Genomic DNA, 25861 nt, shown 5'->3' on the forward strand with positions numbered 1-25861 from the left:
TATGCCATCAAATTAAAACAATCAATTACGAGTATGTTACTCAAAATTACTGACGCCTATATCATATACATCATACGTATATCTAACGCACTACGCACACAGAAAAATCTTTTGAGATTAGTTCGCAACAATCAAGACTTAATGAAACTGTGTTTTCTATATATATTTTTTTAATTTAACGGCGGAATAATATTCCAAAGGTTATTTTTAGTTAATTTCAGTCAACAAAAAGACGTGCGATGGAACAATCCGTTTTTACGACACAATGCAGTGTTGAACTTATTTGGTGAGCGGTTAGTTTTGGTTAGTTAGCTAATTAGTTAAAATGCAGGAGAGATTCATGGAAAAGAAAATTACCGTTGACATTAAATTATAACGACGAATTGCATCAGCAAATCCAATTTGCGCCAAGCAAATCTCCGACGTTGGATGTTTTGGACACCTGGCTTAATTTCGATCTATCCGATATTTTCCGCGTGAGTGTATAACCACTTGAAAATGCAAATAACCCACTCTATTTGCTTTTGAAGTCTAGTGGCCTAAACATTCGTGTAGCAGATGCATCAAATCATCGAACTGCCGCAATTCCGAATTCCAATTAAAAAGACTCCAAAAAAAATTGATGTTGATGTTTCAACGACTGAGTGAACCAATCCGCTTTGGTCCACACGCAACTCATAAATGTAAATCACATTAGAGTTGGTAAAATGGGGACTCTCCAAACCTATCAAGATCGATCAACGAAGACGTCCAAAAGCAATTAACGACAGCGAAAAGTTCAGTTTAAAAAGAAGAGAAAAATATGCTTTTTACATATTTTGGGAATAGCAACAAACAATATTAATATTATATTACATGATCTTCTAATGAAGTCTAATCTAAGTTCATGCATTTTTGCATTTTTGCCAAAACCAGATGTAGGGCGACTTTTCCTCAATAATTTATGAGATAATAATATGAGAGATCATCATAAAAATGATACTGTCGCCATGCGAGTTAAGTTATAATGTTTCAGAATTTGAAGTTCTAATACGAGAAATAAAATGTATATGCATAATAATAGTAATTTAAATAAACTTGACTGGATATAACTTCTTAACTACTTTTTTCGTTTCGGTTTTTTGTCATTTTGGTTAGTTTTCTACTCCCTTCTCGAAAATACACCGGCCTAGCGTACGAAAAGTGTCATTTTACTACGCAAGCTGCTTTTGCTATGACTGCGAATCACTTCGCACATATATATATATATATATATATATATATATATATATATATATATATATATATATATATATATATATTGGACAATGGACATATGTGTGGGCTTTGGGAGCAATCCACCACACTTGTTGCATAATATACTATTTGTGTTCCGAAAATACGTTTCATTAAAGTTTCTTTTAACTTTCAGCTACCAAAATACCAACCAGCACTAACCAAATTACGGTATTTTTAATGTTTTTCTTTGGTTAGTTTATAGTATATTATGCATTTGAGTAACGAAAGATATTGATAAATCACATTGTTTATTGAATAAATTTAAAAATCATCAATAATTTTAGCTGTGAGAACAATTGGGCACACGTTTTTGTTAACCTTTCATGATTCGTGATAATCGCCGTGTGCAATTTTCCGAGTAAACGGCACCTAAATAATAATTTGAGGACTTTTAAACAAACAAATTTATTGATGAAATGAAACTGAATCTTTTAAGCTGAGTCACTGTAAATATTAACCAGATGTATTTTAAAATTATTGTAATGTAAACAAATCATAATTATTCTATATCGAGGAAAATTCTTTCTCCACGAAAATGCTTTGCCGGCATCCCTTCCTCGCTGCCCCGAACGATCCCCAAACGTCCCGATACGAATTGGACAAATGAACATTTGGACAAATACGGCCATCTCGAAACGAAACTCACGTGGTAGTGACGCTTTCCGCAGACTAGATTGGTGTATAATTAGGTATTTTACAGAAAGGAGTAGCAAGAACAAATTATTATCATTTTTTTTTACGATCATCACTATTATATCCCACCGCTAATTGAAAAAGTTCATAGATTTTTGGTCTTTAAAATATTTAAAACTACTAAAATTTTGGACAAAATTGACAAAGCCTAATCATCCATTCATCACTAACCAAATCTTATCACATCCAAGAGACAGGAATTCATAATATAAAAATAAATGAAAACTGACAGAAAACAGGAGATATTCATATTTTACTGTATATACATTACCGAACAAAACTAACCAAAACTTCATCTTCGGTATTCGAAAGCACAGCACAGAGGCACAGAATACCGTTAATTAACGTGGTACATTCTCTTTGGATGATATCGCGGCTCGTTTAGGAATTAATGAGTCATACGGTTTGCATTAGCATTCTGGAATTAATTCACATTTTATAAATATTTCGGCGTACATATTTATTAATAAACTTTTCGCACAATGTTCAAATTGCCCTAATGAGCCACGAAGATCATTAGGCGGCTAAAATTCTGCCGAAACATTTTCAATCCAAATTATCCTAAATTATTTCCCATTAGTATACCTTTCCTGTTGTTATGGCATAACTAGGGGTAATTGTGGAGAAACCTCTAATTAAAACGGCTGAACGTTAACTAGGTCGTCGTAAATTTGAGTACTCTGCGTAAACGTGACGTGATTTTTTTGTTTCACTATGGAGAGTGTCAAAATTTAGTTTTTAAAATATTGCGTAACCTTTGGACTTCAATTTTTGTTGACGGACGTCTACGAACTTCAAGCCAAACTAAAACTGGGAATAAAACGCAAGCTGCTATAATTGTGTAGAAACAAAAAACATATCAATATTGCACGAGATTTTGCTACCAATATTACTTTCGCGCACTCCCTGGAGACGGGTAGAATTTATTTCGTAAGCAAAGTCAATAGATTTTGTATAAAATTTGCATTTAAATCTCGACACTGCAAAGCGAAAATCGGTATCAGATTGAATTAATGTAGTCCGAAATAACTGAATTGATTTGAATGCTTCGAGATCAGCAAATTGTAATACTAAGCTGACCATAACAAATATATTTGTTGTGTCTGTGTGTGTGTGTGTGTGTGTGTTCAGCTCAATATAAAAATCAAAAGGTACATGTTATTTCCAAACTTAACGTCACATGAAACACAACAATTTCAAACACTTGCATTCGTTCGAAGTTGCCAAAAGTAAACGAGAGAAACAATAAGAACGCTAATACCGAAAACTCTTAACGTTTATTTCATTGTTTCAGTATTTCAGTGTTAAAACTTTAAAAAAAATTAGAACCTGCGTTGTCTTTATTTGTGAATTAAATATTTTCTGCGTTGATATAATAGTTTAAGCTCTCCATCACAGATAATACAAACCATACCCACGATATCAAATCCTAGTTTAGTTTACATCTGATAATGGTACTGATCTATTTGTACGAAACAGAATTAAAACATATAACCACAGAAGAGATCAGTTGTTTCATCCTCGGTTAGTTCCGTGAAATTCTTAATAATTAATGACATTTTTGATTTTTTCATAATAATTATTATACCATCTTAATTTGCTTAAGATTTAAACCAACCAAACAATAATTTTTAATTTAATGTAAGTGGCATGTTTTTCAATCTTTGAGAAGAACTCTAGAGCACTCTGAAAAATAAATTCTAAAAAACTAGTACGTTTAGTTCATGTGACAAAACCATCGTTAGTTTTCACATCGATAAACATTATTTTTAATTAATGAGTTCCATTTTGAGGGGTAAAGTGAACTTCAAACCCCATTCGACAGGCATATTTTGCAAACATAATAAAGTAATGCCCGATAATGTCCCAATAATGTCATAATATAAATCGGTTTAATGTGTGGGGGGCCAAAACTGCAATAGGTCACTCGGCCAGCTAACGATGAGTGTAACATATACAAAAATCCTGAAGAATGCCTTCATTAAAGAAGGGTCTGGACCAATCCATCATCCTTCAGGTTAGTTAAGATATACGAAAACGGGAACAACTTCCAAATATTGTCACAAAATGACGACCGATTCTTCATACGACTCGCGGGATATCCGATCCCATCCGGCCTGGTTACCAGCGTTACATCATGGAATAACACATCACAAATCCGTGTACATCCGCGTAAAACGAACACTATTTCTCGGAATTAAAAGCACTGCGTCTCTATCAATTCAGAAAACAAATGTACAAAACAAAATTTTCTTTAAACCACACTAATTTCAACCGATTTCTACAATTTTTTTGGAACCGGGCAGAAGCAACGTCCGCCATGTGCAATGGTTCCATCTGTTCTTCTTTAAAATGGTTATGTTTTAAAAAGATTCAGGCAATTCCTTTGTTAATACCACTTTTTCTTTGGGACGAGCTCTCCTTTCAAGTTGCCAGACACATTTTTTTGTTTTAAATACAGGCACGTCACGGGTACAATATTGTTCCCTCTTTGAACGGAGCTTAAAAAAGGTAATGATGCTTCGGTGATTCGCAGCGACGCGATATCCTAAAAAAAGACGAAGAAAAAAGAACGCAGAGAAGGGTACGTGACTTCTGGGTTAACGGCGCGCGACAGACATCGATCTGGTGTTCTCGCAGGTTTCTGCGGGAAACAAAAATAATATGTGATTGTTATCGTTGTGTTACGATATGGTTGCGGACGACACTCGTGACAAGAAACAACTTTTTTCAAGTAAATAATTCAATTCGACGAAAGGACACGTGCAAGCTATTCCATAAAGAACAAAAATTAACAGCATCACACAAAGGGCTGGTCTCATTACGACAGTAATTATACAATGTGAAATTGATATAGTTTCGTTACGAGATATAGAGACCTTGCCACTAGATATAGAATAGTATATTAAGCAATTAAATCATTATCTCACTAAAGAGTTTTATAAAGTATTGTCAACTTGAATCACTTGACAACTTAATTTTTCTCCGACATTTTAAATGGAGAAAATAACTAACCAGTAACAGAGAATTACTTGCAATACTTACATTTCATAATAAAATTTCAATTCTTTAAAATATTCACGATATCCGCACAGGTAAACAGTTTCTATCACTAGACAACTTCTGGTTAATTAAAGTTAAGAGAGCACCTTTAAAACAAATAAATTTATTGAAAAAATATATTCAGTAAACAGTTCTTTTAAAATTAAACCTTAAACTAAGTATTTTTTTTTAATTATTTTATTATTTAAAATGGTAGTATGCCTAACTAAGCTATTGAAAACAAAATTAATTACGTACATGCTATAATTCAGTTCCATTTAGTCACAAACTAAATATTTAATTACAACTTAAAAAAAAATTAAAGTTAAGTTTGTTCAAAACAAAATTTAAATTTTCTTCATTATATGAAATTAACTTTAAGAAACCAAAATTAGAAGTAATTTAAAAAGAACGCTATTGCGACAGACTTTGAATAAGAAAAAAAAGTACATAACATTAGGTATGGGCCCTAGTTGGTGGCAGCGCTGGGGTTAAATATTTATTATATGAATACTGTGGCTATTGTATGAGAGTACTAAAAAAAAGTGACTTTACCTTTGACGTGAATGCGCCTTCTACAAGAATGGCAAAAACACATTTTCTAAAATACAGCAACCTACATATTATTAAATATTCTGATCCGCAATTAAAATAATTTTCAAGTGATATCGAAATAATCGTATTTTATATAAAAATCTTTTTGTTTTGCCTACTAAAATCTGCCTAATGCAGCGATAAGAATAGAGTAACAAAAGTTGAGCAGTATTTTATTATCCTTTATATTCTGTACTCACACTTTGATAAATTTTTTTAAGTGCACAATTTTAAAAAATCTTGCATTTGCGAAACCGTTTCCAAAATATTCTCGCCTATTATTGTAGTATATCGAAATATCGAAATGTCTTTTTGAGCTTTTAACGTGAATCAAATGACATAAAACGGTATCAATTTTTTTAAAACCCTCTACGTAAATAACAATTTTTTTGTAGAAAACTTTTCTCCCAGCCTGTGACATTGTTGAAATTGAAAAAATATTTTATCTGTTCTCTATTTTTCACAGCTGCTTTGATCAAATTAATTAATTAATTTGTAACCAAAGTCGGAAAGGTTGATTTTAGAATTCTCCGTTTCTTTTGCACCCTCACATTTTCAAGTTGCGATCCAGTTGTCTCAAGAGACCTTGCTGAGGTATTTCGCTCGGATGTTATACAAATTTGAATATCATAAATAATTCCGAATGCTCGCGTAAGTAAGGCCCTTCACCTAACTTAACAAAGCCGAAATGTTTTTTCCGAATTAATTAACTTGCTGTGGAACATTGGTTGGGTGAAAAGCAGCATACTGTTGTTTACCATTTTCTTATCCTTCCTTATTCTATTCGTAAATCATTCATTATGAACCGCGGGGTATCTAAGAGCAGATTCGGAGCAATAAACAAGGAGGAACGTTTTAATGTTTCCCAATTTTCTTAAACGAAATGAAAACTGGGTGGAAAATTCGAAGGCGGGATTTTGCTTAATAAAAATTTCCCAGGAGCGGAAACTTTTTACTCGCAGAATGAGATTGGGAAAAGCGTGGATTCTCCTTTATATGTATGTTCCCCGGAAACGTTGGACGAAGGATATCGATTCCACCGTACGCATTGCAATGTCGATAACAAACCTCAGAGCTAAAAAAATTGTATTCTAAACGGGTGAATGTGAGGTTTTAATATTCTGCACTGCGCGTTATAAATACCGAAATTTTGAATATTTAATGTGCATTCCTTTGCAATGTGAAGTTGAGAATTTTCAACTATTTTGTAAAATCTTTATTAAACTATTAATTTTAAAATACAAATCAGGAACCTTCTTCCAAATTGATCATCACAAATTACGAGATTAAAAACTAATATTTTTGTAAAAATACAATCTTCACGTTACAATATGTTAAAAGTACTAACATTAAAACTAAATTATACTATTCTTTGAGTCGGATGGATGAATTATTTAAAAGTTAAATGTAACACGCCATTCTGGTTACAAGATGACAGTATATTCCTAGAACTGTGGGTATTATTGCCAACTTTATTTCTCATTACCAATATCAAAATTTTTAATCCCTAAATAGAACATTTTGTTGGAAAATAGTGTACCGCACACTACAGACTATTAATGGAAAAAATCATCGAATTTTTTTTGTTAATTTTGATGAAGCAGGTAAGTTAAATATTGCTGAGGCCCTTAATATACCTCTTATGGTTAATGCAATTATTACACATATTGATGCAACACATCTCTAAAAACTTACGTCTAAAGCGGTTCTGCTCCTTATCTAGAACCGCAGGCTCATTGTAACAAATCCAAAAAATGGACGAGAAAGGGCACTGGACTGTAAATTTTTATGAAATAGAATTGAATATTCTCACGTATTGATTCTCGGATGGAAAAATGTGATGACATTATATTCCGGGATATAATCCGTTCGCTCGTTGAACTCCGACTGGAATCCTGCATCCGACTGGAATCCTGCAAATCCTGCATCCGACTGGGATATGAAACTCCATGCTCTAATTGCGACAGTGTATATATAGGACAAACAAGCCAATATTTAAAAAATAGAATCAACGGACATAAGCATGACAAAAAAAAAACAAAACAGCTCTTCATACCCATTGCGAAAACACCAAACACACATTTAATTTTCAAAAAGTTAAAGTCCTACTAACAGAACCTAACACCAAAAAAAGAGAACTTTATGAAAGTATAGAAAATCAAAAAAACAAAAATTCAATTAATTACAAAACCGATTATAAACACCTTAACAAAAGATATCATTCAATTTTAAACTAACAAAATTAAATTATCCAATATAATAAAAAATAATAAAAAACATCCGTACCTGTTTTGCATGCCATTCCAATCTGTATAAAATATTCGCTGACAAATTATTTTTATTTTTAATATATTAACACAACGTCAAATGTCATTAATTGTTATATATGTCACCTATACAAAATAAGAATATTTTGAAAAAGATCGAAACGTTAATAAATATTTAGAAGAATCACATTAATTGTTTTCGAGGGACCGAATATTCAAGAGAAATTGAAGAAAATATACACGCGACGATCCAAGAAACTACATCCAATAAAAATTATCTTGTCTGTCTTTCAATGTTGGTGGAGGTCTAGGGAAGGTTTAAAAGGTGAGAAAAATCATAATAATTGGCGGGAAAACCCTAAAAAGAGCCCTTTTCTTTTTCCCATACAAACGATGAGTTGCAAAGAGAACAACAGTAGGATTGAAGCATTGGCCGAAATAGTTCGTATGAATGTTCCACAATTAAATGAACAACAAAGAATTGGTGGAATTTATTTCCTTGATGCTCCCGGAGGAACTTTCTTAATTTCATTGCTTTTGGCGAGGATCAGATGGCGGAATGATGTTGCTCTAGCTTTGGCTTCATCTGGAATAGCTGCGTCCCTGCTAGAACGCGGGCGAACTACACATTCTGCCTTGAAATTACCATTAAACATGCAAATTACCCAAACACCAATTTGCAACATCACAAAAAATAGCGCAATGGAATGAAAGATCTTCCTGACAACCAAAATATTTTTATTGGGCCATGATTTGTTGTCAAGTGATTTTCGTCACTCTTCCAGTTATTCTCCGATCAACTGTTGCTGATGAACTAAATGCATGCCTAAAATCATCGAATTTGTGGCAGTATGTAAAGACACTCCAACTAACAACGAGTATTTTTGCAACAAGATGGAACTGCAAATGTGTTTGCGAAGCAGTTGTTAGACATTGGAAATTGCAGTGGACACCTCGACCGGGTTCACCACATTACCCCCAGATTCCTGTCACAACACAGACTCAAAAGAAGAGTTTAAGAGTTTATTCAGCGTGTTTTCCCAGATATACCGCAAAAGTTCAACAACCATAATTGGCTGGGTGAACGAGCAACATTGGCGGCGAAAAATATAGATGTCAAGAATCTCAATGCGACTATTCAGAATTTTTTTCCAGGGCAGTTGGTTTCCTTCAAATCAGTCGACACCGATATGAACCAGGATAACGTAGTTAACTATCCTACGGAGCTTTAAATTCACTGGAATTGTCTGGATTACTACCTCACAATTTGCAATTAAAAGTAAGATCATTTGTCATCATGCTACGTAATATCAATCAACCTCGACTGTGCAATGGAAAAGGACTGGCTGTGAAAAAGCTGATCAATAACGTCATTGAGGCAACAATCATAAAAGCAAAATACAAAGGAGAGGATGTCTTGATTCCGCGGATACCGATAATTCAAACGGATTTACCATTCTATTTAAACGCTTACAATTTCCAGTAAGTCTGGCCTTTGCGATGACCATAAATAAGGCGCGGGGAATCAATTTGGAGTTTCCCTGTTTCGCGCGTCGAAAAATCGCGTTCTTTGTTTATTTACACACCACAAAACAAAAAATATAGTTTATGAGAAAGCTTTAAATTGATTAACAGACTGTATCATAACAGTGTCTGTCTGTCAATATCAAATTTATACCTTGTAAATAGCCAGTATTTCAGGAAACTCTGTTTTGTAACTAAGCCATATGATGTGTCGAAAATAATAAAAAAAACTCATGCTTCATTCAAAAAATGCTTTTTTATTAAATACGGATTCGTTTTGATTGTTTCATATAAAAGTTTGGGCCTATGTTTTTATTGTTATTATAAGCCAAAAACTTGTTTCTTTTTTTTTTGTTTTGAAAATTGACCAATCAAATTAACTTTACTAAATATTTCGACCAATCTTTCTTACCTCCACAAATAATTCAACACATAAACGAGAATATCTGGCAATTATCAACATAAAGCAAAAATCCGCAACACTAAGAAATACTGTCCTATGACAGTGTATGCTTTACACATCTGCGAATAACAGAAAGTTTATGAATATTTTTCAATTACAAAGAATTTGTAAGTTTCTTTACCACCTATATGTCCAGTAACAATAAACTTGTAAACAAGTTTTAATTGCAAAAAGGTATAGTCGTCCAAATATACAAACCAAAGTAACTCTCAAAGCCATTAACAATATAACTTAAACTTGGTTTGCAATTACATGAGCTAGATTTTTTTTCTTTATAATATGTCTACTTATTAATTATGTGAGATAATATATTAAACATAAACGTTATATCTGCCTTTATACAAAACTGGGATAGAGTTCTGGTTAGATTGGTTAGTTTCTTTAAAAAGTCTATATTTATGTGCAACTTGTAATGCAGGCCCACACTGATTGCCCCACTACTCATAATCAATCACATATTCCACCAAGGAGTAATAAACGATTTTCAGAGGCTTCGGGTGCAAGGTATTTCTAAGTTCATAAAGCTTATAAATGACTTTCGTAACTTTGCTTCTCGTCCTACACTACCTGCGTTTCCCATTTTAAATTTTCACCTATGTAAACCTACATATTTTAATCCTTTGTCTCTCAGAATTTTACTTTCACACGCACAATCTGGCTTTTGCATTTTAGAGTTATACATAATTATATATCTGTCAAATTCTTTTAATTGAGACCAAATAATGATAGAAATAAAAAAAAATACATACCATTGCAAAAAAAAATCAAAATAAAAAAATAAGGAAATATTTTTATATCGATAATACAATACTTCTGCAAAAATAATATAAATCGGTTATTTGTGAATTTGAGGTTTATATATAACGTTAATAATAACGATAATTTTTTTTTGTTTCAAAAAGCGATGTTACTAAGAATTATATTCACAAGCCTAAAATGCAATAAAACATGGGGTGTTTTATCAGAATTTAAATCGTTATGATTAATTTCGGCAATACTGACAGTGTATAAAATGTCGGTAATATACATCTGGACCAAATTTGGAAAAGTTTTTCTCGCAATTTTTGCGATTTTGGAAATGTTGTACATTTTAAACATTCTAAATAAGGAAAAAAGAACTGAATTATAAAAGATTTCCAGTCAAACAGATTGGATTGAAATCAAATTTAAAAGAGGAGAAATTCAGAAATTTAAACGTTTCTTTTTATCGTTCGTTGCCGGTTCACGAAAAAGTTAATTTGCATAATTAACTTAAATTTAAAAACTGAGGTAGAAATTTTTGAATATAAATTAAATAAGATATCGTCGTTCGCTTTGCAGGCCGAAAAAGTCTTTTAAAAACAGTCTGTTATTTGATAAATTTCGGGCGCTGTGAAATAAAATGGAAAAGATTGCCCAAATTATCATTTGTGCGTTAACATATACAATAAATAATAATAAAGATAACTAAATATTTTAACTGCGAAAAGGGATTATCCTGGATCTGTTGCTTTATTCTGAAAAACATATGCTAAAATAGCCATCCAGGGAGAAAGTAGGGAGAAGATTCGTAAACATTGGGTTTTATAAGGCGATTTCGGCATAAAAGGAAAATCGAATATTGCTTTTCTGTGTACAGCCGTCGAAGGTCCAAGTTTTTTTTCCTGTTTTGTGTAAGTGCTTTAAAATATCCCCGATTTTCGCTGAGCGATTCGTACTTTATTGGTTTTCAGTAACATGGTACTATACGTTCCACACGTTTATAGTTTTTAAAAGTGTACAGAATTTCCTAAAGGGGTGCAATATTTACATTACAGTTACCGAAAACAATTTTAGCTAAATCGTATCCACTTTGGAGTTCGAGATGAAACAATATATTTCATAAAATTGACAATTCACGCTTCTACTATTATATTTGTCCGAAACTATTCATAATTTGCAACATGCTAACTTGTTCTTCGAGCTGTTCGGACGATACGAAATTTCCTTAGTTAAATTTGTTATTACTTCAAATAAATAATACAAGCAGTTAAATTCAATTGGATTATATTTTATTAATTTGATCTTTCTTTATATTATTATTATATATATCATACATATATATATGGAATCCTGCATCCTACTGGAATCCTGCATCCGACTGGAATCCTGCAGACGTTTCGCCAAAATCTCACTTGGCATCTTCAATGCTCGCGCTTCGAAAACATTTCGAACACAGGGAGGTTATCGCCGGTGCGTGCGGTATTTATACCCTGCGCCGGAGATGGTAACGGTGCTGCTTGTGCAGGAGGGGAGATGGCTCCACCCCCCGAATCGTAGTTGCGATGTCCCCGTTGGCTGCTGCGTATCGCTCTGCTGTTTGATTATCGTTCTCCACGTATTGGATAAATGCAGAGCGTCTTCTCTCGTATTCAGGTGTCCGGACTTTTCTATCTCGATGGCCTCTGGTATAATGCTAGTCCTAAAATCTGGAATATTAGCTATTTGTTTGCAAGTACTGAAATCAATTTTATGGCCTGTCTAATGTTAGTGCTGAAACAAAGCCTGGCCTCGAGCCTGGCTGAAATCGTTCTGTTGGTCTGTCCCACATACGTCAGGCTGCACGATCCGCATGCTACACTGTATACTCCTTGGTTTTCCAGTATAGTATACAGTGCGCGAGCATTGAAGATGCCAAGTGAGATTTTGGCGAGACGTCTGCAGGATTCCAGTCGGATGCAGGATTCCAGTCGGAGTTCAACAGGCGAACGGATGATATCCCGGAATATAGTGTCATCACATATATATATATATATATATATATATATATATATATATATATATATATATATATATATATATATATATATATATATATATATATATATACAATACAATTTCTAAAGAATATTTCACAACATATTTTTGATAAATAGGTGCCTAAGCCTATCAAAGGAGTAAATATTAAAACGTACAAAACAAGAAAATGTAGATAACAAAAAAGACAATACAATACAATTTTAATATTTTCTTTTACTATTTTTAAATTTAGGTAATATTTGCAAAACGATTAATAAATTTAGGAGGTATCATTTGTGTTTATTCCTGGCACCAAATGTAAGAACGTCATATGAATTTTGACAGATTTTTGGTATCTACGTAAAAACAACTTGAAAAAATTAAAAACTACGTTTTACAATTTATAACTTTACACAAAAAGAAAAAGGAAAAAAAATATTTATCACACGTTTATAAGTTTGTTCTGTTACTCCTTTATTAAACACTCACTCGGCTGGGCTCAGCTCGTGACTAAAATATCGTTAGCAAAATTGTTGTATAATAGACCACTATATTTTCTAGTATCCTACGATTATAAACGTAAATAAATGCGAGGCGATGAGACCGGGATTTCTTTCTTTACGTTTTATCAATATGTGAAGAGACGGATTTTCCTAGATTTCAACAAGTTCCTTATACCATCTCGAGTTTCCGAGCACCTTCTTATCATATAGTTCTAAAAAATAAATCTTGATAATTTGGTGGATGCGCTGGTTGATCGAAAACGAAGGCGTCAACCGAAACGCTGTCACTTTGCTTACGCGAATAATCCTTTATACCTGGAACATTCGCAAGTCTTCTTAAAAAATCTGCACTGTGTATGGAGTCGGAAGTAAATGATATGTGCAATACCTCGAAGGCAATAAAACTAAAAAATTTAAATATAAAATTCTTTATAAAACAATTACTAAAATACATAGACACAAAGCTCTCTCAGCCTGTTAACTTACGTACGCAGTTAAAACATTAAACGAACAGAACTAACCTTAAATACTTATTTGTTTTATAAAAGGAAATGAAATTCAAAAATGTGAATGCGCAGCAATAACTAAAGTGTCCTGAATCACCCGAACCTTCTCTACGGTCCGCTGAGTGTTACCATACAATTAATAGAGTACTAAATTATCCAGTGATGGAAACTGTTTCTTGAAATTAATGTTCCAATTGTTATTGTAAATATTTTACGTGAACATTTTGGTAGGGCTAAAAGTAATTCTTTTCTCACTCTTGATGAGTGTATAATTTCCTATTTTAGGGTAGGGAGCATAAAAATCAAATTTAGCAGTAAATAAAGATCTATATTCTCTAACCACCATTATCTATTTCGATCTGATCAAAATCTAGATTACATTGACGTAGTGCGCAAACAAGGGACCCACCAAAGGTCAAAGTGTGGGCAGGTATATTCAATTTTACGATTAGTCTATCTAAATAGTCCATCTTTGTTGTAAATCGTTTGCCTGAACAATATTTAATGGTTTTTATCTACATTTAAGTTTTTAGGTAGGTTAGCTAATAACAGCACATGAATTATCATTTTTGCCAAATAGCACCACTGAACGACGTGTAATGTGATCGTATGAATCGGCAAACGTCCATGGTTGAAATCTAATACTTTTGGAATCTACTTTGCTTGACTGCAGTGAAGAGAATCGTGTCAAGACTCATCAAGTCAAGCCTATATTTCGAAGAAGTCTTGTTGAACAATCTGCACTGTGTGTGGTGTTAGAAGTAAATAACTTTAATAAGAAAATACCGTTTTGTATTGGTCAAATTCACTGAAATTATAATATACGGCAGGTTTTCTCACAAGACGTATTACTTAGTGATATTTTGTGAATTGAAAAATCATTTTGGCTATTTGTAAGCAGACTGGGATGAAAACGTTATCGTTTGCAAATGTAAGAACTTATTTCAATACACCTTATCGGCGCGACAAAAGTAAAGCAACATTTGAAAAAAAAAACAACATTAACACATTTTCTTAATAATTAATAGGAAATCCATTGGTGGTTATAACTTTTTAGCAAAGTTTTAATTTATTAATTTTATTAATTAAAGAATGTTTATTTGAGAATTTTGTAAACGGAATTTGACGCTCCACCTTTCCCCAAAAGATTCAGGTCCGGCGACTGTGCTGGCCATTGAAAAACCTGTACCTTATTTTCCACCACTCCTGAACAAGGCGAGATGAATGTTTCGGATCATTGTCCTTTTGAAACACAAGTCGCAGTGGCATCTCCGAACCCAGTGTATGGTAACATAACATTTTGGAGTATGTTGCGGTAATACAGTCTATGCATAGAGTTTAATGAACCTACTCTACCCTACGAAAAACAACAACATATAAACACACCACCTTTTCCATGCTTTATTATTAGCGTAACAAACTTTAAGTGAAGTCTAGTATTAAGTGCGTCTTTATGTAGATTGATTTTCCTTTTGGCATATTTACTGCTTCAAAAATAGGAAGTAGACAGACAGAATTTTACATTTAAATTTACCGTTACAGTAAATCCCCTTTGGCTGTACCAATTGGAAAAGTTGCTCTACCCTTGTCGTGCTTGTAAAATGAATCGTAAAATGATCATATACTAACCTATTTGACATTTATAAACGATACGATGATTCTTTAAACCATACAATTTCTAACTTCAACACTTGCTGGTGTAATTTTAAATCTATCAATATTTGAATTTATCATAACACTCCCTTTACTTTTATTCGTTGGTGAGACTTTTTTTATGTCGTAGGTAGCTTTACTACAGCCGTTAGCTCGAAACCAGATAACTTGACCTACAAATGTGTGCGCAAACAAACGGTTCTATGCTACTAAAAATGGCGCGATTCAACAGGTTATTATGTATTTATTCAGAAAATGCGGCACGGGTATGATTTGTGAGACGGAGTTTTATAAGGTTCTTGTAGATAGATATTACTACAAAAATCACAGCGTTAATTATTAATCATAGGAGCGACTTATTATCATCGAGATTTATTTAGACTGAGAAAAATATTGATTCTCCATTTACTTCAATAGGTCAATACGCTTTTCTTTTCATTTGGGCGAAGCTCAGCTATTTTTTCTAAAAACGTATGGTTTCCGAAAAATTATCTACAGAAACACACAAATCTCGTTTACGCAGATTGGCGTAGATTTAGCCTTTTTTTTTAAGGAACCCCCGCAAGTCGTAGATTCACATTTTCCGAGTTCCTCTAGGGTCTAAATGATGTTGACTTGGGAGTCTGCCGCCTCAAACGATTCCAGACACCAATAGCATGTCAGGAAACGTCAGCGATAGGACAAAAGTTGAGAAAGTGTTAAGCTACAAGTAGTTTTCCGGTGAAAATGATTATTTTTCGGGCAATGGGGCCGAAAATTGTCGCAACTGCATTTTTAGAACAACAACATACATACCGGTAATAGGAAAAGTTACGAGAAGAAAGTTAAACGACTGCTGGTGAGGTGGGGATGTCGAAAAAATGTTTTTTTGAAACGTAAAAGACCGGGCCGCGTACGATACCGAGCGATCGGCAGAACCGAATCCGCGAATGTTCTTCGTCACGACGCACCGCCAGGTGCAGCAGCAGCAGCACGACACCGTCTCCGACAGTCCGGGACTTCCACGCACGCACACTCACTCAGTTTCAGCTGCTACTTGAAGGGTCGCAGTGCGTGCCGACAAAACGCAACCTCATCGGCAGCCGAAGGTCCACTGCGGACCCAGCGACGGGGCGCGCGCGTCGAGTGCCAAAAGAGGGGGCAAGGGAGGCTGCGACCGCCGTTCTGAAGCGCGGGGACGCCGTGCCGGGGCGAGGGGGAGCGGGGGCGACGCGCTTTTCCTCCTCGACGGCGGCGATCCCGCGGTGACGTGCCGGAGGATGCTGCGAAGTGCGAAAAGGTCTGGGGGTTAGTGGAGCGTTCGAGTGTATTGCGCCCGCTGGCGCAGCACCGTGCAGAGATGGCGAAGAAATGGACAACTTCTGTGTCCAAAATTAGAGTACGGCGTAGCTCAGCTTAAACGCCAGGATTAGTCGAAAATTAGATCTTTGTGAGAGTTTACCATATGGTGGAAGAACACATTATGAGACCTGAACTCTACTACGAGAATTAGGATTAGGAGCAAAACACAGTTTTACGAGGGGTATTTATAAAGTTCTGAGAATTGAATTGAATTTAACATGCAACTATCTAAATTTCGTTTCTTCGTGCGTGTAAATTTGCAATGATAGGGGTCATTAAACAGGGTGGCATGTACTTGCAATGATAATTTTTAAGACCTTCATTCCTCGAATCGCTCCTAAGTTAGGGTCACAAGTAATTTGACAGCGGCGTTAATACAGTATTAGAATAATAAAATATAATAACTATACATGATTATGATTTTAGAGATTTACTACATAAAAACTTATGTAAAAGTAAGAATAAAACGAAAACATAAATTGCAATCAATATTGTAATTTTAAAAAACCTATTGTTTGCAACTTCCTTTGTAAGTTTTAGTCATCATGTTTATTTATTTATTTATTTATATATTAAAGTAATCAACTGACTAACGCCTAATAACAGCTTACAATCAACAATTAGCAAACAAAAAACAAGAACACATATAAGTATCAACTATGTACTTTTTACAAAACTTCTGGATTCCTCCTGCGTCGGTTTTTGCTGAATCGAACTTGTTGGCTTCTTCAAAGCTTGATTGAAACTGGCTCGTATTTTACTCTGTACCTGCTTATATATTGTTTGAGGGGGGTGGAGTTAAATGAGGGGCAAAAACACGGTCTCGGATGACGGATTCCCATATTGGTGACAGGTAGAGACCTGAGTCGCGGTTAAGATTGTTAGGTTGTTTATAGATTTCTATAGACTCTCGGATTTTTCGTTGGTAAAAGAACTGATTACATAAGAATTTTAGTTTTATGGAATAAAATTTTATGTCCGGTTTCATGAGTGCGTTCGGCAACAGCGGATCGAGCTTATTTGTCTTAGTCGTAAGGCTCTTCTTGTTCTTTGAGTTCTTTGAGGTCTCACCAATGTATTCTTTGACGCATATGCATGGAATGCTATAAACTCCTGGCATCTCAAATGGAATTTTGTCTTTGACGGACCGAAGATATTGAGCGATTTTTGGAGAAGTGGTAAATCTGGTTTTGACATTATACTTCTTTATAACTTTGATATGTGGTCAGTGATATGTTGAATGTAAGGAAAGACCACAGTGCCAAGTGTAGGATTGGTTTCGGCCTCATTGCTATTGTCCTTTGCTTGTACAAAAATCTCTCAACATCTTCGGTCCGTCAAAGACAAAATTCCATTTGAGATGACATGAGTTTAAAGCATTTCATGCATATGCGGCAAAAAATACATTGGAGAAACCGGACGAAAAATATCAACTAGACTCAAATAACGCGGAAGAGCCTTACGACTAAGACAAATAAACTCATCAGCTGTCGCCAAACACACTCATGAAATAGGACATAAAACGATAAAACTAAAATTCTTGCATGTAACAGTTCTTCTACCAACGAAAAATCCGGGACCGCGACTCTACCTGTCACCAATATGGGAATCAGTCATCCGAGATGGTGTTTATGCCCCTCATTTAGCTCCGCCCCCCTCAAACAATATGTAAGCAGGTACAGAGTAAAATACGAGCCAGTTTCAGTCAAGCTCTGAAGAAGCCAACAGGATGATTGACGAAACGTCAGCAAGTTCGACTCAGCAAAAACGGACGCGGGAGGAATCCTGAAGTTTTGTAAAAACTATTACAGTAGCCTGTGGAAGTTCCTTTAAAAAAAATCAACTATGTACTAAACGAATAAGTTAACATGCTCTTTTTTTTAATAATTAATTATACTATAAGTTTTACAAATAACACCAAAAAAATATGAGCAAATACATGTTAGATTTTCTTTGAAATTATAGTTCGAAAAAACTAATTTGAACAATGTCCACATTTCTGGGTTCACTATTTATTAAATTGTACATTGTACAAAAATCGATAAAATCGAATTTTTCGAAAGCATCGCTTTTGACAACGAAACTCATATCTCGGCAACTGGAAGTTCTAGGGAACCTCCATTGGTACACGCGGTATTAATTGGGAAAACTTTCGACCAATTTGAACTACTACGTTTCAATTTGGCTCCTTTTAAGAAGCACACGGAACGCTTAGGCCAGTGGAGAAAGGTCGCGATCGGACCTCGGCGTCTATCTTCTTTTTTTTTTTCGATTTTCGAATGTTTTTTGGACATTGCTATGAAGCACGATCAGTGTCCGAAATTTTGGAGTTTAGTCACCTGATGAAGAGTATTGAAACTGGGACTGAGTTAGTTCAGAACTATAGACGCGTTTTCATAGTACGGTTTTTGTAACCATGAGAGAAGCAACAAAAACTCAAAGGAGGTGTGAAAACATCAGAAATTATTTGGTGTGTGAAAGGAGTATTTGGTAAGTCTGCCTAATCCAAAAGTACCGTTTATCGGTGATCAGTTAAAACCGAAAGAACATCACTAGAAGACGATGCCGTCGAAAACTTACTGAGTTCGTCAAATTAGAGTGCGCCTATGGTTAGGTAAATGACAAGTTCATGACATCTTGCATAATTTTTTGGACGTTGGAAACATTTCATGCGCTGTCTAGAAAGGCTGTTGAGAAAATAAAACAGAAACTTGTCGCCAACTTCAAGACCTGTCCACTATGGTGATTAATTTTGGCAATGCAAACGTTGATTCCTTATTGCAATTGTGGGGCCAAAAGTCGATTCAAAAAATGGCGCAAATCTGAACAAGGGCCTCCACATAAAACACGTGAAATTCCGTTTGTCGGAAAAGTAATAGTTACTGTATGCTGGCACTCCGAAAGGGTTATTTTTATAGACCATGTTGCAAGAGATAATAAGAGATACAATTAACGCACAATATTATTCGAATTTATTATCGGGACCACTGCGATAGGCATTTCTCAAAAAACGATCTTGAAAATTGCAAATGTCCCATATTGCATCAAGATAAGATTATCTTGAAAAACTACGTAGCAAACGAGAAATTACCTGAGCTTTATCAAATCAAATACCGGCAACTACATTGGCCAAGACATATCTTAAGATGTGAGAAAAATAAAACTCGTTGGAAAATCCAGCCATTATTAAAATTGAGGGCGATGTTGAGGGGCTATAGGCTATGAAATAGACACTGATGGACAAACATCATGGGCACAGACAGTCGAAGACTTAATTAGTCCACCAGTTCGATATGGCGTTAAATCACGGCGTAGGAAATATATCCATTATTCTATGACATAACAGTACCGTTACAATTCGAACCAAGTCCATGACCTTGCTTTAATATAGTAAAATAGCGTAAAAGTTGCAGTAACTTAAAAACTCTGACACGGTAACAGATCATATGTGGGGGTTTTATTATTAGGTTTTTTTTATGAAAAATTGAGTCGAAAAAAAGGACATTCCGTTTAGAAAGATTTTTACTTTGCCTTTGTCAAGTGTCAGCCAAATTCGCGCTACAGCCGGGTTTTTTTTTGTAAATAATCTGCAAGTTTCGTAAGTGCGTTCGCTCCTGTTATTTTCGTATATATGTTGTAAAATGTCAATCTAAACGCTTTTTCCACATAACTTATCACATAAAATTTGATCTCATATGTAGGAAAAGTATATGTAATTATTAAAACCATAATTTTGGTGGCAGCGTTGGGGGTTAACGCATAACTTTACATATCAATAATATTGCGTATAAATAAGCGACACTATTAAAGTCATATAAATGTAATCCCTTTACAGACCCTTCCTTTACAGCTATCTAAGTTATAATTATAATATAATTATAATTGCAACTATGATTCGCATAATTTTGGTGGCAGAGTTGGGGTTAATAAATAATTTTAAATTTTTAAACAAACGTATGCTAATAATTTTGCATCTCTATCTGCAGACACCAGTATGATTAACTTAAGTTAATAAGGAAGAGGGAAATAGGTTTTAAATTTAAAAAAAAAAACTGCCTCTACTAAATCAACAAACATATTTCACGTTTGTTTGAAAAAGTAGTGTACCGATATATTCATTTTGGTTGTCATTACTAATTGGAAATATTTTAACAGTAAAATTCAGAGTTAACATTTTCCCCAAATCGCTTCCATAAAATGTATTTTTTAATATTTTCGTACCATTAAAATTTTTGTTTTATTTAGAGCTTATTTAAAGTGTCTTGGACGTGATAAATTCAATCCTACGACGCAAAAACCGAGACATAATTAATAAGTACCTATCCATTGACATCAAAATTCGAAAATTAAAAATTCTACTAAAATAATAATTTCTCGAGTCGCGTATAATTTGAGAAGGTCAATCAGATTGTCAATCACTTTGTTTATTTGTGTCTCTGGGAGTGGCCAGAAATGCTTATTGAGCATGATCCACTAGAATGTATGGTATCTTCACTATGCAGTTCTAAAGAACGGGACAAAAATATTTTTTTTACATTTTTAAATGACACATTGTAAATCAGTAATGAGCTAGATTTAAGCTAAAGGGCCATACATACGGACCTTTAGGTCATACATACAGATCAAAATCCTGGGCATTTTGATCTGTTCTGCTGCTTATTGTTTGAACAATACCGAAAACCGACGGAAATGTTGTGCGTCGTTCCTTTGAAGCGTGCATTGAAACATGACGTTCTTCGGCATACACATTAAAGTTTTTGTATGAAAGTATTGTCCCATGTTGGTCGCGACTGAGGGGTATGTTCGTTATTAGTGACGATAAAGCCTTGCGTTTTCGCAAACCTTTCAAAATTATTAAGACGTGCTTAGTTTTTAAAATACACGATGATTTTGAAGATTTGAAGTTTTAGGGAAACCCTCGTATCTCGGGTATCCTATAAAATGACGGAAAGGTGACAAGCGCATCTGATATAGATTTTTACGTAGAATTCAGTGGGGTAGTCAGTTTTTTTTTAAGATAAAAGATGATTTTTTTTAATGGAACTACCTGTATCTATAGGCCAATTTGATTCCGCTTGGTATGACCTTCTCAAAATTTTCATGAAGGTATTTGCGGTAGGCCTTGAAAAAAAAAGGACTTATTAAATATCTAAACTAGTTACCTTATTTATTCCTGACAACACTTAGACAATAACTTTTATAATTTGCATTGTGTTTTGCTGTGTGCGTTAGAGAAAATGGTCGACATTTTTCTTATATTTGTATCGTTTTGATTTATCCTTTTTAATAATATAGGCCGTAAAGCTATGTGAAATGTCACAAATAAAATGTTAATATTAAATTAAGTTGGCTTCATGCAAATTATAAAAGTTATTGTGTAACTGTTGGGAATAAATAAGGTAACTATTTTAGATATTTAATAAATACTTTTTCCAGGGCCTACCGCAAATACCTTCATGGGAATTTTAAAAAATCGGAAGACTGTTTTACATTTTTGAGAACTTCCATTAGGAAAACCTCTCTTTTTTAAAGACGAAATCATTTTTAAAAAAACTGACTACGCCACTGACCTCTTCGTAGAAATCGATATCGGATGCGCTTGTCACCTTTACGATATTTCCTAAGATACCCAAGATACGAGGAGTGCCCCAAAACTACAAATTTCCAAAATCACCCTGTATTTTAAAAACTATGCAAGTCATGAAAATGTTGTTAACGTCATCTTTCGTTTCCCCAAGAAGTACCAAAGGTTTGCCTAAACGCAAGGCTCTATCCTCACCAACAACAGCGACCAAAATATGACACAGTGTACAGTACAGGATATATTTAGAACACACTTAATTTAAAATATTTATTAAAAACTTAACCTTCTCATACTACACATTCACCTTTACTACTGTACAAGACTTATCCTTCGCCCCATATTAGGCTAGTAATGTTCGAAAACCAAATAAATTTGAAAATGAGATTTACAACCCGTCTGTCACTTCGAATTGTTTGATCTAAACACACCAACTAGTTAATGATATGAATAATTTTCTCACTGAAAAAATATTTTCTCTCGAAATTGGTGGTTACTATATATAAAGATAAAAGATTTTCATTTGATTCTTTTCTATGATGTCGGAAATATTTTGTTCATGTCAATAGGGACTTCCGTTACCCTAATATGACTATTTTTGGACAAACGGAGAGAAGCCTAACACTAAGACGGCACTGGCATACGAACTATAGTCCAATAAGTGTTCAACTCAATTATTTTCAACTATAAGTTTGACCCCACTAGACTTTTCATTAACGTTTCCGGTGTTAAATTATTCAGCCAATATACGAGGGGAATATTTGTGATTTCCTGTCAACACGTGAACAAATTACGCAGATAGGTGGCGCTCTCTGTAAGTGATCTGCTATTTTCACAACAAAGGGGTCAAGTGCCATAATACGTGTTGTGGGTCTATATTGTTTCTTAATCCTGAATAGGAACGCTGTAGCTGAAAAAAGAGACCTAACCTACAAGTAAGTCTTTGTTTTAATTTCTAATACGACCGTAGGGCGGCCCCGATTTTTATCTTATGCGCGGTAGGTTTGAATTCGCAGGCTTAGCCAATTGTTAGTGTAGTGGATTAGATACTCACCAAACCTTTTTTTTAATATTGTGAAAAACCCTACGGCGATCTCGTAGACAGATCGGTGTACTGTGTATATATATTTTTCTGTAAGTCCCAAAAAATATTCTTCTTTCTTGTATATAACATGTAAATTTACATTTAATTGCAAGTCGTTAAACTGCGAACAGAGATTGACACTTTTTAAAAAATACTATGAGTACAGACCTGAAGTGCATGGAACGTACATCATGAGCTTAATACATTTAACTGACGTAAAGAGAAGAAGGCATGGCTCACACGAAGACCCTCGTGCTAGTCACCGTCAATGTACCACCCACTATAGCCTTCCAGACGGAGAGGGTAATGTTGTAGTTGTATGTAAATCCACTTTTATGAATACTTTCCATTTGACAAAAAAGCATTTGGAAACTATTATATGAAGGAAAAAAAGCGGCAAAGTTGTTCATAAAACCATGAGAACTTGTACAACTCCTGAAAAATTTACGCAGGGTAATAGGCAACTTGTTAGAGAGCATATAAATAGTATAGGCCGAGAAGATTCTCATTATTCGCGGGCGAAAAGTGCAAAAAAATATTGAAGTTCAGATTTAAACGTGAACCGCCTTCATAAAGCGTTTTTGCAGAAATATCCACTCATTTTGGTCAAATACAAGTTTGAAAGAAGACTTGCCAAATGTTTCATTTAGGGGAGCTCAAAGTGACACCTGTCTTAAATGTGACTCGTTAAATTGCGAAAGGGCGAAAGAAGTCGGGCGGCAAAGTTGGAGCTGGAGGTGCACCATAGAGAGATAGAAGCAGCGTGTATGCTCATGGAAGCACCACGAGTGTGTTCTCAGTGGTTTTAGAACAAGTCATGTTAGTACCGACTTTAACCCACACATGGCTTTTTGTTTACTGCTCAATCTTTTTCTGAAGTAGCATTTTGGAAATCCACATCGATACTTAAGAAAGGAAAAACCATAGAAATTAGAAATATCTCAGTTAGGCTGCTACCAGACAGGAATAAGTTCGGTGATAACAAGAAAAGGCACCTAATATCAATGATTCCTTACCTAAAAAACTCTAAGCACGAATAATTTTATTCTCATTTGACCAAATAATGTGTAGGCACTTAGCCCCTTTCTCATTTTTCTTAAATATTAAAAAAAAAATTTTTTTTATTTTTTTTTCCATGATTTATATGTCGCAGGTTATTTACCCGTAAGCCAAATAATATGTTGGTTTATTTTTTGAAAATAAAATGTTTTTTATTTTGGTAAGAAAAAGTTTTTTTTTAATATATCCTTTTAATAATTTTGCCATTTTGTTACTTCTACTCTGCAATTGAACACCCTCACCACCATCTATCCGTCCATAGACGAATTAGCCGTCGACCAAAACGCCTCATTGAAGTAGAAGTTGCTAGTTGAAGACAAGGGGGAGTGGAGTGTTTTACCGAGTACGATGTAATTCTGTGTTATTTGTTTGATATTTCAACCCCTTCTACTTCAATAGTAAATTGTTTAAGTACGGTTCTGTGTTTAATTACGCTCTCGAATTCACCAGTTGCTACAAAATTCATTTCGTCCAGACAATTCCATAGTCTTCATTTTGAAGTTGATACAAAAAACTAGTTTGGATTCACTCATACAAGTAACAAATTGATAGTTTTAAACACCCACTTCTAATTCGTCAAAAAATATGTTTCCTATATAATTGCTTATGCCTAAATCCAACAAATGAATGAATGAATATGCTTTTTTGCAATTTTAGTCTAATACGCTGACGACGAGCCGCGGGTTGCATTTTTGCTATTCTGAAATACTCACGTAGTTGACCAATACGCCTATATAGCTATTAGATAAAAAATATAGTGGCCTAAAAATTGAAGCGCGTCAAGCGGCAATGATATTTTCGTAAAGTAGGGAATGGTACCTCTAAATTTCACACGTTGCACCGTTTTCTTTCTAAACAGCACTCTTCACTCACTTAACTCGTTTATCCAGTACATTTACCGAGATCTCAAAATATTTGGACAAAATTCTGGCATAAAAATGCACATTTAAGCTGACAGCTGTCGAATTGATGAACTGTCAGCGGCCATGTTATTGAACGCCAGAGGGTCTCTCTTATTGCTTGTTTTCAAATTTATTGCTTGAAAACGAGATTTTAAAAAACCGTGAATGTGCATATTGGATGGCCTTTTCTCATATTTCGAATTGTCATATTTGTTTATCTTGATATCTTTAAAGACAAAAAGATTATAGCGAATCTTACCTCGATCTGCAAAAGGTGACATGGACCCTTGTCCATGTCTATAACCACGGTAGAGACCATCTCTACCGTGCTTTAGACAGGTTTTTTGTCTTTTTATATATCGCGCCATTACTTTTGGCTAGGAATAAATCGAAAAATGTGCACCTGATATTATAGGAGTAATGATATAAAAGTTCTCTTAAACACAACTTTATATTCAATCTTTCTTGCTAATATTCGAATGGCTTCCTTTAGGAATTTTAAAGTCATTATTGAGAGGAAATGGTAATTATCTCCAAATTAGTATTTTTATATTGACTTGTTTCATTTTAAAGCCATACAAAATCTATGTTACTGTTTTATTTAATTATCTTCA

The 25861-nt window shown here is 34.3% G+C and overlaps 1 protein-coding gene across 1 annotated transcript in view; it reads right to left on the bottom strand.

Moving 5' to 3' along the window:
* Positions 1 to 25288, bottom strand: part of LOC132697377 (cyclic nucleotide-gated channel rod photoreceptor subunit alpha) — a 210123-nt gene extending 184835 nt beyond the window's left edge. Inside the window, exons 1-2 of the mRNA XM_060662836.1 lie at positions 25165 to 25288; positions 16076 to 16542 (exon numbers count right to left, since the gene is read on the bottom strand). The gene's annotated coding sequence lies outside the window, so the exon portion shown is untranslated. The remainder of the gene's footprint in view (positions 1 to 16075; positions 16543 to 25164) is intronic.
* Between the last annotated feature and the right edge of the window lie 573 nt (positions 25289 to 25861).

This window comes from Cylas formicarius, unplaced genomic scaffold (assembly GCF_029955315.1).
Source record: "Cylas formicarius isolate icCylForm1 unplaced genomic scaffold, icCylForm1.1 PGA_scaffold_1__22_contigs__length_36826433, whole genome shotgun sequence".
Classification (NCBI taxonomy): Eukaryota; Metazoa; Arthropoda; class Insecta; order Coleoptera; family Brentidae; genus Cylas; species Cylas formicarius.